General features: G+C 34.5%; 1 long non-coding RNA gene across 1 annotated transcript; it reads right to left on the reverse strand.

Annotated features, from left to right (window-relative positions):
• Positions 1-4,018: 4,018 nt before the first annotated feature.
• Positions 4,019-11,541, reverse strand: LOC121390369. The gene is made up of 3 exons (XR_005960200.1): positions 11,375-11,541; positions 7,915-8,191; positions 4,019-4,402 (listed from the first exon to the last, which is right to left on the reverse strand). It is a non-coding gene; the product is annotated as an uncharacterized LOC121390369 (long non-coding RNA).
• Between the last annotated feature and the right edge of the window lie 1,743 nt (positions 11,542-13,284).

Raw genomic sequence — 13,284 nt, forward strand, 5'->3', positions numbered from 1 at the left:
ATCAAAATTGGGTAAATCATCATGAAAGTCAAACTTGATCTGTAACAATACATGATAAAGCTATACACAAAATATCAGGTTAATATCACACAAAGCCTTCTGCAAAAAAAAATATCCTGGAAAACATATGTGGGACAGACAGATGAACAGGCAGACAGACAGAAAGACAGGACGGAGATGTAACCTATAGTCCCCTCCGGTTGGACTGGTAGGGGACTAATAAAATAACTAGTCACTGCTTAAAGGTCAAATGGTGAATGCCACTTGGCAGAGGCTTGTATTAACCATTCTAACCTTTGCAGGAAAAAAACTGATTTATTAAGACAGTAACCAGTTATTCCCTATATAACGTTTGAAGCAAAAATATACCATGACACCAAAAACAAAGCAAACACTGTACAATAATAAATACAAGAAAATATGTGGAGCTGGCTCAAAATATTTAAAAAGAAATCAAAACAATTTGAGTTAAATATTATTATTAAATAAATTAAGTTAAATCTGAAAACATAATACAAATACATGTACCACGTAATTAAAGTTAACCAAATTTAACTTCAATAAATATATCAAAAGATTAACAATAAAATATATATAGTTTTTGTAAATTGAACTATTCTTGTTGTATTACAGGATAAAATATATCTCACAAGAACATAATACATAAATAGATTTCATATATATATATATATGAAGAGTTTAGGCACAAAACGTGATATACCCATTTTTATCATTTTCAGTAAAAGTGATTTTTTTAATTGGCGTATTAAAAAAAAAGGGACTTACCCTATACAATTTCATCAGGATCAATCGTGTTTTGCTGCAAATCAGCGGGCCTACGATTAACCCTTACTGACATAGAATAATGGCTTTAACTGAAAACAAGAAAGAAAACGGTTTATATTGCGTTTTGCACCTGAACTCTTCATAAATATATATATATATATATATATATATATATTTATTACCTCAGCAGGCACTCATAACGGGGAAAATAAAAATCATAATTTCTCATGCATTGGTTTAACGTACATTACCATTGGACAATTTGACGCTGACAAACCAATCACCTTGTCGGTACTAAATATGACGTCATCACGATTTGACAAAGCGTACACAATGACGTCACATAGTTTAAAGCATTTGCGTTTGCGTCTTTCTGGTTTCAGCGTTAAACATATAGTTTAATGCAATTCATTACAGATTTTTGTTTTTACAAAATATATAGAACTTTGGGTTTTGAAAATTATGTGTGAACCGTGAATAAAATACAAAGTTAAAGCAATACCCAGAACAGTAAAGTAGTTTACGTCGTTTCTATATACATGGACGTGTAGCCGATGTAGGCTATATCGAAAATAAAGGATTTTTAAAAAAACAAATAGCTGGGGTAATAAATAGAATAACAAACTTGGTACCAGTTATTATTAAATTTATGTCCCTCGTGAAATAATTCACTTGTCACTCGCTAAAGCTAAAATTATTTCACGAGGGACATAAATTTGATAATAACTGGTAACTCATTTATTATCCCCACTCGCTCTCTCTCTTTCTCTATACAGCGCTCAATTTTTACGGTCGTCCGGTCGTCTGTGACGACCTAATATTCAGTCGGGCAACTTAATTCTATGATACTAGTTGCCCGTCGGACGACTGACTTTTTTTTAAACACCAAAAGGCGAGTTGTGTCGCATAATAATGTGCAGTTTCCTTGCCCACAATCGTTTTTAAACTGTCGTTATCTAAAGTAGAGGGGATGATTTTCCGCGATCACGAAAAACACGGACGGAATCGCGGAATTTAGTAACTGAAACGGAATTCGCGATTTTAAAAAAAAATAACCTTCAAAAGTTGTATTTCTGGTTCAAGCACCATTATAAATCTTTTTGGTAGTTTTAAGATTCAATATTAATAATATAAGCATATAGTATTTTTGTATGCCAACTTTCGTATGCCTAAACACTTCCAGAATCGTTCATTCTCGGAAGTTACGCTGTAAGTTTGTAACAAAGCATGTTGACTGTTTACCCGTGTCACTTTACACAGTAAAATTTAATTTGAAATATAAAAATAAACATGAACTAATACAATTTTAGAATGTTGATTATATAACAAGATTTCTAGTATGTTCAATTTCAATATTTTTTAATAATACTTATTACGATTCGTAAGCATAACCGATTTACACAACGCTTTCGTTGGAAAACATAATTTCGTAAAACTTTGGGCATATTCGTTAATCTGTCTGTACGGAAGCAATTCACATTTGTAGTCCGTCCCACAGGGAACACCTTTTTTCATGCTATGGAATTTACTACAAGTTATTTATTTCTGAACCGATTGTTTTCTAAATTGCACACAAAAATAGCATTTTACTTTTCTTCTTACTGGTTTATTCTAGTAGCACGTGCTACGTCCCCGCGCTTCAGGGGGTCCCGCGGTGAGTAATTGTGTACATTTATTTTCCCCAGGTAATTTTTCCCCTCTCCCCGAAGGGGTTGAAAAATATATATCTTGGGAATTGGGCCCTGCTGTTATTTGTGCTATTGGCCCCGCGAATCCTTAAACTGATTCTGAATACATAATTCTAAACAATTGTTGGTGGGTTTTTTTTTTTTTTTTTAAAGGCCTTCATTTAAAAATTATAAAACAATGTCGAAACTGTAAACGATCGACAGAACAGTGCTAGTGTCGGTTCACTACCGCTGGCCTATATCCAGCTTGACCCGACCACGTTTGAATATGTAATATGTGCACACGGCACGCTAGTTAGGTTACATAGAAACATACATGTGTAATCGAGTGGGTGCTAGTAATTCTTACTTGTGCACTTTTTTGGGGGGGTTCAAGTTTTGTAATCATACTGGACGAAATAAAATGTTATGTATTTATTTATTTATTTTTTGGCAACTAATGTAAGATTACGAACAATGCATTACCAAGTTCTTGTTAATATTTTCATGAAAATAGCGGGATTTGTCAAATGTGTGTTTTGTTTATGAATCTTAACCATAATCCATTAAATGAAATGAAACTGAAAGCCACACATTCAACAATTATGTATTGCTTGAATTTAAGGGAGAATGGATCTCTTTATTATTATTAAATACAAACAATAATTAACAGTAATTAAGTTTGTAACTTTGTTTTAACTGCGGCTTATGTACGGACGAAGGTCGAAACTTTGTCTAAAACCAAGTGGTGCGGTTTATACACCAATGCGTGTAATAGGCCAGAAAATATGGTACATCACTTTTTTAGTCTTTATTAGTGGCAAGTAAACATTACTTAACTCTTTTTTTTTAAGTTTGTCAACAAAAATGTTTACAGGTATTTAGAAAATAGCAATAGCCAACAAGCTCAGAGCTGAAACAATAAAATACAAATGGATATAGTTTGTAATAATAAAACATGACACTAATTAACACACAAAAAGGAAAAAAAAACCCACGGAATTTGCAAAAATCTGAAACGGAAAATCATCCCACCCTACTAAAGCATCAGTCGAAATCACGTGGGTTTGTTTGTCACTCGGAACTCCTCGGCCGATTCCGTGAGACATCAGGAAAAATCGTAATCAGCTGAAGTATTCCGAATAGTAAACATTCCAGTGCATTCGATTGGAAAATAGCTGATGTGTCACCATAACACAACAATCTTAAGCAATTAGGCCCTATGTGTACATGTGTATAACTACAAACATTTAAAAACATTATTAAAAAGTAATGTATTTTATTGTCAGACAGTACATGTTACATTTTACATTGACAACATATTAATTCCAAACCTGTTGGTTGCTGTTTTATTGGAAAATAAATATAACTCTAGTTTCAAAACACGGATGAAATCAGGGCCACCAAAATTTTGGAGGGGCAACCTCAATGTGAACCCATATTTGCCCTCTGGGCAAGCAACCAAAATCCTTAAAATTGAGCACTGCTCGCTCGCTCTCTCTCTCTCTCTCTCTCTCTCTCTCTCTCTCTCTCTATATATATCTCTCTATATATATATATATATATATATATATATATATATATATATATATATATATATATATATATATATATATATATATGAGTTTAATTTAGTTTGTAGTTAATGTTGCAATGAACACATTATATGAACAGTATGTCATTACAACCCTTCCATTAAATATAAGTCAATAATCTTCTAACATCTACAAAATGTTTTGCTCAATCGGTGTAAAATCTTCCACATACATGTACCTATAATATGCTGACTGTAATGATAACAGTGTTAATTTTAAACTGAGGAATTACATCAGAATGTTTGCTCAGACCAATAATCCGCTGTATGGACTCCATGATTAGCTATCACGATGCTATATCGACATGATGAGCGAAAAATATCACTATGGCAACAGGCTCCATAATCGTTCGTCCTGTGAATGAACAAACAATAAACAATTAAGCAAACATTCTGAGAGTAATGCTAAAGCAATGCATGTCCCCTGTTGAGCCCAACAAATATTAGTATCTTTAAGTTTAAGGGCCAAGGTATACATGTAAATCAACATGAAAGTCAAACTTGATCTGTAAATTGGCGGGATATATTATCCAATGGTAAAGCCCTTGAATGATGAGCGGTCTAGGATCAATCCCAGTCGGTGGGCCCATTGAACTATTTCTCATTCTAGCTAGTGTACCACGACTGTCATATAAAAAGTTGTGGTATGTGCTATTCTGTCTGTGGGATAATGCATAAAAAGGATCCCATGCCACTATTGTACTAAGATTATATGTCAAAATTAACAAATGTTCATCCCAATAGCCGATGATTAATCAGTCAATATACTCTAGTGGTCTCATTTAACAAAATAAATTTTAACTTTAACTTGCGTTGTAACAGTACATGATAAAGCTATAAACAAAATGTCAGCTTGTTATCTTGAGACATTGCAAAACAAGTCCAGAAAACCATTTTCTTATCACCTAAGTTCAAGGGCCATAACTGTGAGAACTTGATAAATCCCCATGAACGTCAAACTTTATCTGTAACAGTACATGATAAAGCTGTATATACAAAATGTCAGCTAAGTATCTTGAGGCACTGTAAAAACAGGTCTGCAGTACTTGGCTTTTGAAAAACCATGGTGAGTGAAAAATTGCACACCTCAAAACGCTTAGGTGAGTGAAAAATTGCACACCACAAAACGCTTAGGTGAGTAAAAAATTGCACACCTCAAAATGCTTAGGCGAGTGAAAAACTGCACTCATCAAAATGCCAAGGTGAGTGAAAACCAAGCATTATTAATTTATGATGTAATTGGTACGTGTAAATGTAGAGACGTATGTTGCAAACATGAACCAATAAACCAATAATGTGTTCTTCTAATTTTATATTGTTTGGTTCATTAGTGTAGTCTAGACTTTTTTTCCCTTTCAGGAATGGAATTATTAAAAACTTCCAGGAGCAGTGCTATAGAAGGAAGGAAATGTTTTATTTAACGACACACTCAACACATTTTATTTACGGTTATATGGTATCAGACATATGGTTAAAGACCACACAGATATTGAGAGAGGAAACCCGCTGTCGCCACGTGCATGGGCTACTCTTTTCAATTAGCAGCAAGGGATCATTTATATGCACCATCCCACAGACAGGAGTACATACCAGAGCCTTTGTTACACCAGTTGTGGAGCACTGGCTGGAACGAGAAACAGCCCAATGGGCCCACCGACGGGGATCGATCCTAAACCGACCATGCATCAAGCGAGCACTTTACCACTGGGCTACGTCTCGCCCCCAGTGCTATAGAAATATAATTAAGACATACACTGATGGAGACAGTTTTATTTTTTAATTACAATATGTACTATTCAGATCATTTGATGCACACAATTATAGATACCATTTGAGTGTTAGGTAGTTTGATGAAGTGTAGCTAAACATGTGCAATTGTCTTGAATTTCATTATGTACAACAAACATGATTAGGATAGTTGGGATGGGAAAACCCCACTGGTTCTGAGGAGGTTAGATCCCTCATATTACAAAAAAAAAAAAAAATAACTCGTTAAATGTAGGCCTACATGTACAATTAGTGCAAATGAGTGTTGGTTGGGGCACTGACATTCACGTGGCATTTTTAATTCAACAATTACGCAACCAGTCTCCCTCCCTCAATATGTTGTAACATGTCATGTTTCCTTCCACTACCAGTTACTAACAGCTCTGACATCTATCATCAAGTCAACGTTGTATTATTATCTAGAACGGTCCCATTGTTGTTGATAAAAAAAAATATACAAACTGTAAACAAGACCTAAGCCTATTCCTATTTCCTACGTACCTATTATCATTTCTTTTCCTTCTTTTTATTATTCTGACTACTTTTGAATTGTCTTTGTCTAAATTTCCTTTCTTTTTTTAAAGAAAGTAGTGTTACACGCTTGCCATTTTCGCAAGCTTTGTAGGCTAACAGTTATGAACTAATCGAGACAATTTTACCAACTTCACTGATTTCCGTAAAGAGTTCATTTGTGTATGTTACAGAAGCCAGTATTTAATTCAATTCCATTTGTTTTCCCACATAATTATATGAATAGTAAAAATGAGTTAGCCTTATCAGACGTTGTGATCTAATAACTTACAAAAGTGGACTGTTTCTAATTAATAATAAATTAAATAGGCAAAGGAGTTCTGATCGGATTGGTACATCTTTGATGTCTATTAAACCAGTGTTTTTCGATTTTTATAGCAAAGATAAATACGAATCATATTTTAAAAACTTGAATGCACGATTACCATTCTCATCACGTTTTCTTTTTCTAGTATTATTAAATGGGTCTTTCTATCAGCTATATAAGGTAAATAGTGGCAATTACTGGAACAAATTCCTATCCGTTTATTGGTGCAGTTTATGCACAAGTTTATTTGTCTATGCCTCAAGGTTTTGCTTTTCCATCTTTATCTGGTAATAGAAACAGTTAGTATACTATTTGGGCCACTTTTCAATTGGGCCTGCCGAGGACATCAGTATCTCATACATGATTTAAAAAAAAAAAATAACAATAACAATATGAATATGAAATATGAATTGGGGAATGCACTGTATACAGTGTACAGTATGTCGACTGGCGTGACGTCGGGCGAGATATCTCGCCTGCAGTAGTCAGAAGGTTAATTACATGTACCTCCTGAAATTTATACCATATTATATATTACAAAGTATTAGAATATTTAATAAGATAAAGTAAACGTTCATTTCAAGCAGTTTCAAATGTTCTGATTAATTAAAATGCCATGAGCTAATTAGTAAAAACATGTTTTTTTATCGGCCACAAAGGGCTGCCATCTTGGATTTGGTCTTAATGGTGTTATATAGAGAATAATACACGAGTGACCATTGGATATCAATTAACTTACGAGTTGTTTTAAAATGTATCTAACGAGCAAAAGCAAGTCTGATAAGTTTTTAAATGAGTTGTGAGATAAATGGTATCTAACGGACACAAATGTATTATTGTATTTCTTACGTATCCCCAAAAACCAGGTTTTAAACAAATTTTAACATCTTTTTCGACTAAACGTTATTTACAGTCATTGCACTTAAAGCTAACTTACGTGTCACAGACTAATGATTGTCAGGTTAACTATATGTCACAATGTAATCGATTTCTATTGTGTAGTTTTTCATTGGATGTATGGCAGTGGTGACCTGGTCATCACCTAGGAGCAGCCAGTCGTATGACTTGAAATTGTTAACACATGTACATGTGTAAACAACCATGTGTTATCAAAAATAATGCATGGTGGAAAAAAAAACCTAGTCAGAGAATGGATCCATTGAGGGGGTAGATCCTGTGACCAAAGCACCTCAGGAGAGCGCTCTACTACCTGAGCTAGATCCCGCCCCCGGGAAAACCCCCCAGACAGATAGAGAACCAACCTGTCCAAGATGGACGCAATTAAGAACGTTGACTAAGTTGATCAGCTGCCTGACGTGGCAGGTCTCAAGTTGTCCAATCCCCCTTGTCATATCGCTCAGCTTCTTCATCCTGGTCCTGTCAGGCAAACCAGTTGTTGTTCGCCTCAGCCGTGTTGGTGTCCACTTCCGACATTGCTTTGGTGATGTTGCCTGCTTCCGTAAACAGCTTTCTTACTCATCATAGTTGTTGGTCTTGGTGTGGTCATTGGCTTCAATGTCGGCTTCTATACATGGTTGTCTGAGTGAAGATTTAAATTTAAAAATAATTATAATATATATGAATAAGAATTATACAAAATGACATACAACATAATGAGTACACATAATGGTTAGATATAATGAAAGAAAAGAAATGTTTAACGACACCTCAATACATTGACGTATTCAGGGTGGAATTTTATAACTTATATCACACCCTGCCCTTTCAAGAGTCCTTTCTGAGGACTTTTGGATCCTTTATAGCACATGTATACATTGTATAAACAGTTTTGTTTGGACTAAACAAGTTTTGTTCATAAATTTGGTTTACTATTAAAAATGTTTTATTCTATATATAATACTTTTCACAAGTAATAACTCGTACAAAATTGCACTGATGTTCATGCGCAATTGCAAGGCAATTTCGGCAATCCGCATTTAAGCAGCACCCACTAGATAAATTTATTTCCAGTTTTACCTATAACAGGAATTCAATTGTAACTTTCATATAGTTGTGTTAACGTATAGGTTACCAGGCTGTATTTTGTGGTAACCTGTAAAGGGATGCTTATTTCGATGCCTGTATCTCCCAGAACACTATTCGCAGACTTATCGGGTCGATGAGAAGACTGCATTGCTTGTGTTGCTGCAGATGGTGGTCATACGCGTTACTGACTTTTCATTGTGACCCCACATGTCTTTCATATGTAGATGAATTAAAACTAATCAATGATTGTGCATCTTTTTTTGTTTGTTGTCATTATCAATCCTCCATCTATTGCTGTTCACAACAAAAACATTTATTGCTCAGGTATTCTTTTCGAAATCCAAACATTTCTTGGTGGTGCGTTTTCAATGCTGTTCAGTATATATATATATATACATCGCCTTTCCAAAAACGAAACTGATATTTTGTCCTGCAATATTGCAGATTTAATTGATTGTAACTAATGAATTTTACTCTCTATCATTCTGTTTATTCAGCAATTCTTTATAAAATATTATAAACTTTTCATTTTTGGAGGAATATCACAGCTTATAAAAACAAAAAAGTGTCTTTATAATTAAAATCATTTATCTTGGGTGCCAAATAATATATATACACCGCCTTTCCAAAAACGAATCTTTTTATCAGTTGGTGATAATCAAAGTGATAGATTCATCAATGAAGGTGGAAATAAAATGAACAGACTTGTTTATCCCATATTAGGGGATCACTTTACAAACATCTTTATTGTTTTACATATATATCTTGAAATCTTTATTAAAATAATATTAAAACTTTGATCGGTACAGCAAAACCGGAATTGCCTGTGAATGTCAGACCTACAACATGAGTCGGCTTGTATTTCATATCAACTTTTTTTTCCTCCAAATAATGAGAGGCAAAATAAGCACAATCTTTATATTTTAATTATATTACATCAAAGTGTCCGAATATAGTTAATGCGATATAAAATAAAAATAATTTTCTTTAGTAACAGCACGAATGTAATTTTTTTTAGGAAATCTGTCAGCAAATAAATTGGCAAAGTTGAATTTTTTTAGATTAGGCCACTTGGCACCAGAAAAAGGTTGTATTTTGCCAATATAAATGACAAAGAATTTTTTATTAAACTATCGGAACAATCTCTCTCTATATATGTACAAATATATCTACAAATATCTCATCAGGCTGACCATAACACATGAAATGACTTGTAGGAGTGTATATGTTGAACATTTTACTGAAAATTAAACAACCATAATGCACCATAGCCATGCTTCAACAATGAATAAGCTGTCACACACACACACACACCCCACAATCCAGTGGTCCCTGCAATACATGTGCTATATGAATAGTCAACAGTAAAGTTTGTAAAATTTGTTTTATTTAACTACGCCACTGGAGAACATTGATTTTTTTAATCTTATCATCGGCTATTGGACATCAAACATATGGTCATTCTGACACTTCTTTTTTTAGAGGAAACCTGCTGTCGCCACATAGGCTACTCTTTTATGACAGGCTGCTAAATATCAATTTATGTCAATATTACTCAAAAATAGATGCAGCAAATCTTTTTGCCGATTCCGTTTGATTCTGAATATCACAAATTCCACGATTTTGATTGCGGCGTAGCAATAGACTGGGAATGAGAACATTGTCGTCCAAGTTTGTTGATGTTATTTATGAATTTCATTTAAGTGGGATATTAAATTCTCAGATGGGATACCAGATTTTGAAATGTTAGTATCCAACTGGAATATACTGCCCAAAATTTGTAATCTTGAACACTGACATGAAAATGGCACTTTCCAAAGTTTTGTGAAACCGAACTATTCATAACTGAATATGAGAAGATTCATTAGACACTATTTGCTTTCATGTAGTTATCGATCCAAACTGAAATAATCAAGAAAAAAAACACTGTTTACAGACAGCTGTTTGCAGTATAGTCCTGAACTGACCGTAACATATCGATGTCTGCTCTTGTTACAGCCAGTTTTGGATTACGTTAAGTCTACAATCTTAAAATTATTTTTATCTAGGCTACCTAATTTTACATACTACTACCCCAATACAATAAAGGCGAAACAACTCAAGATGGAGGGCGAAACGACTCACTCTAGGAGCGAAACAATTCGGGGCGAGCGGGAATAAGGGCGAAACGACTCGGGGTCGAACGAGAATAAGGGCGAAACAACCCAGATTCCTAGAGGCAAGTGAATGGTCCTTTTTTGGCATTGAAAAAACATTTGGGGCTATTTTAATGGCAATTTAATGGAAATATGTATAGGGTAAATGCTAATAAAGGTATTAAAACCCAAAATAAGGCTTAAATGTAAAAACATTTCTGATGATTTCACTGTGCCAATTTTTAAAAAAAACGGAGTTGTTTCCCATTAATAGAAAATTTCCATTTTAGGGGTATGGGGAAGTTTACAAAAATGTTGTTATTGTTGTTGAAAATAGTTCTTTAAAATGTATTCCATCAGTACAGCAAAAACTCGTTATCATTCTTGTCATATTGAGTGTCAGCGGTCCTTAGTCAGTCAAAAGGTCAAAGCGTAGAGCGTTAAGTTACGCAACTTACGGCCGAGACCTATCGACTATCGGGTTAAATCGCACACATATTATACTATACCTGACCGCACAACTGCAATGATATTATGCAAAAGTTAGTGAGTTATTACTTCTGAAACCAGTATGAATATTCGGCGGTATACGACAGCTTACCTGTCGCCAAATCCACTGGGATGGAAATTCAAGTGTTGTTGTTTACAACGCTAGCAGAAATCTCCCAGAATCCTCCGAGAACCTGTTGAGCGATCGGGACTGGCCCACGATACCACTGTCAAAGACTAGTTTGTTTGAAAACTTCAAAACAATAAAATAAATCTTTGTTTAAATTAATTTATTTTATTTTACACCAATATCCATGTTGACATCTATTCAGCTCTCCAAGTCTTTCCTCACAGTATCACAGATTGCGCATGCAAAGTAAAAAAATCGCATCACTTGAATTGTGGATTATCCCATTATGATTACTGGGTGATTTATTACAAGTCGACCCCATTGCGTTAGTGATGTTCTTCTGGACAGTGATCAATTATAATCGAAAATAGATCTGTTTGGCTTTACCAATATATATGATGATAGATTATAAAAAATCATAATCGATTGTAACTGTCATTGTTCCTCCAGTGTAGATCGTGGAATTGATGTAAATATGTTGGGGTTGGGTTTTTCTTTCATGTGTCCAAAGAGAAAAATTATATTAAATAGTTATTAAAGGTAAAATTAGCGATTTGTAGGATTTATCCTGGTGAACATGACAATAGGTACATGTACATGGTGCTTCAATCTAATTAAAATTAGCTCCACTATTACATGTAATAGTGGAGCTAATTTTAATTAGATTGATGGTGCTTACAACTCAAATCATTCTTATTTTAGCCCAGTGGTAAAGCGTTCGCTCGATGCGCGGTCGATCTTGGATCGATCCCCGTCGGTGAACCTATTGGGCTATTTCTCGTTCCAGCCAGTGCTCCACAACTGGTGAACAAAGTCCGTGGTATGTATTATCCTGTCTGGGATGGTGCATATAAAAGATCCCTTGCTGCTAATCGAAAAGAGTAGCCTGGATGAAGTGGAGACAGCGGGTTTCCTTTCTTGATATCTGTGTGGTCTGACGCCATATAACCGTAAATAAAATGTGTTGAGTGCGTCGTTAAATAAAAATATTTCCTTCCTTCTTATCTTCGTATAATTCTAAGCGAGTTTGTAATCGATAGTTAATCCGGTTGGAGCAAACCGATTATAAACGATGATCGATGATGAAATTTCAACCGATTCCCATCACTATATTCCATATGTAGTGGACAACATACGACTAAGAGTGGGTTCGTGAAAAGTAATTCACGTGCTCTGTGTGGGCGAGTTAATTAGTTTTCAAGAATCAGTTTTTAAAAGATAAATAATTGTTTAACAATAGCGTAGGAAGACAGGTTTTCGGTGAGCATAAGCATTCGGTTCTACAGCATATCATATACAGGCCCGTAGGGACGACTTTGGTAGTGAATGTGTGTGGTGGGGGGGGGGGGGGGGCAATGACGGATCGGGTACAAGTTTTAGCACGCTAATCATGAGGTTGACCCTAAATAGGTTAATTGATGTGTATACAAATCCATGTATCTTCTGTTGTTAGTGAGTTGATCTCATTGCGCCTGTATCTCAGATTTATCTGAAGATTACATAATGCTTGTTATAATTAAGAGACATGTAATATTTCAAAAGGAAGCTACTCGCATTAATTATATGTCGCATTTTGGTCTGACCACCGTCCCTCGTATTAATTTAGGGACGCATTAATTTCAGGATCTACAGTATATATATATATATATATATATATATATATATATATATATATATATATATTCCTGAAAAAAAGTTAAGCATCATACATTGAAAACCAGTATAAATTTTGTATGTGTTTTTTTTTCAAATCAGAATTGTTTGTTTAATCGTATTTTATAGAGATAACCACATGCCAGGCCCGTAGTAGGGATGGGGCCCAAATAATTTTGGCCGTTTTCGTGTTTTTGGATAACCTTTACATCTTGACTGAATGTGGAAAGTTGTAGCGA

Source organism: Gigantopelta aegis, chromosome 15, assembly GCF_016097555.1.
Source record: "Gigantopelta aegis isolate Gae_Host chromosome 15, Gae_host_genome, whole genome shotgun sequence".
NCBI lineage: Eukaryota > Metazoa > Mollusca > Gastropoda > Neomphalida > Peltospiridae > Gigantopelta > Gigantopelta aegis.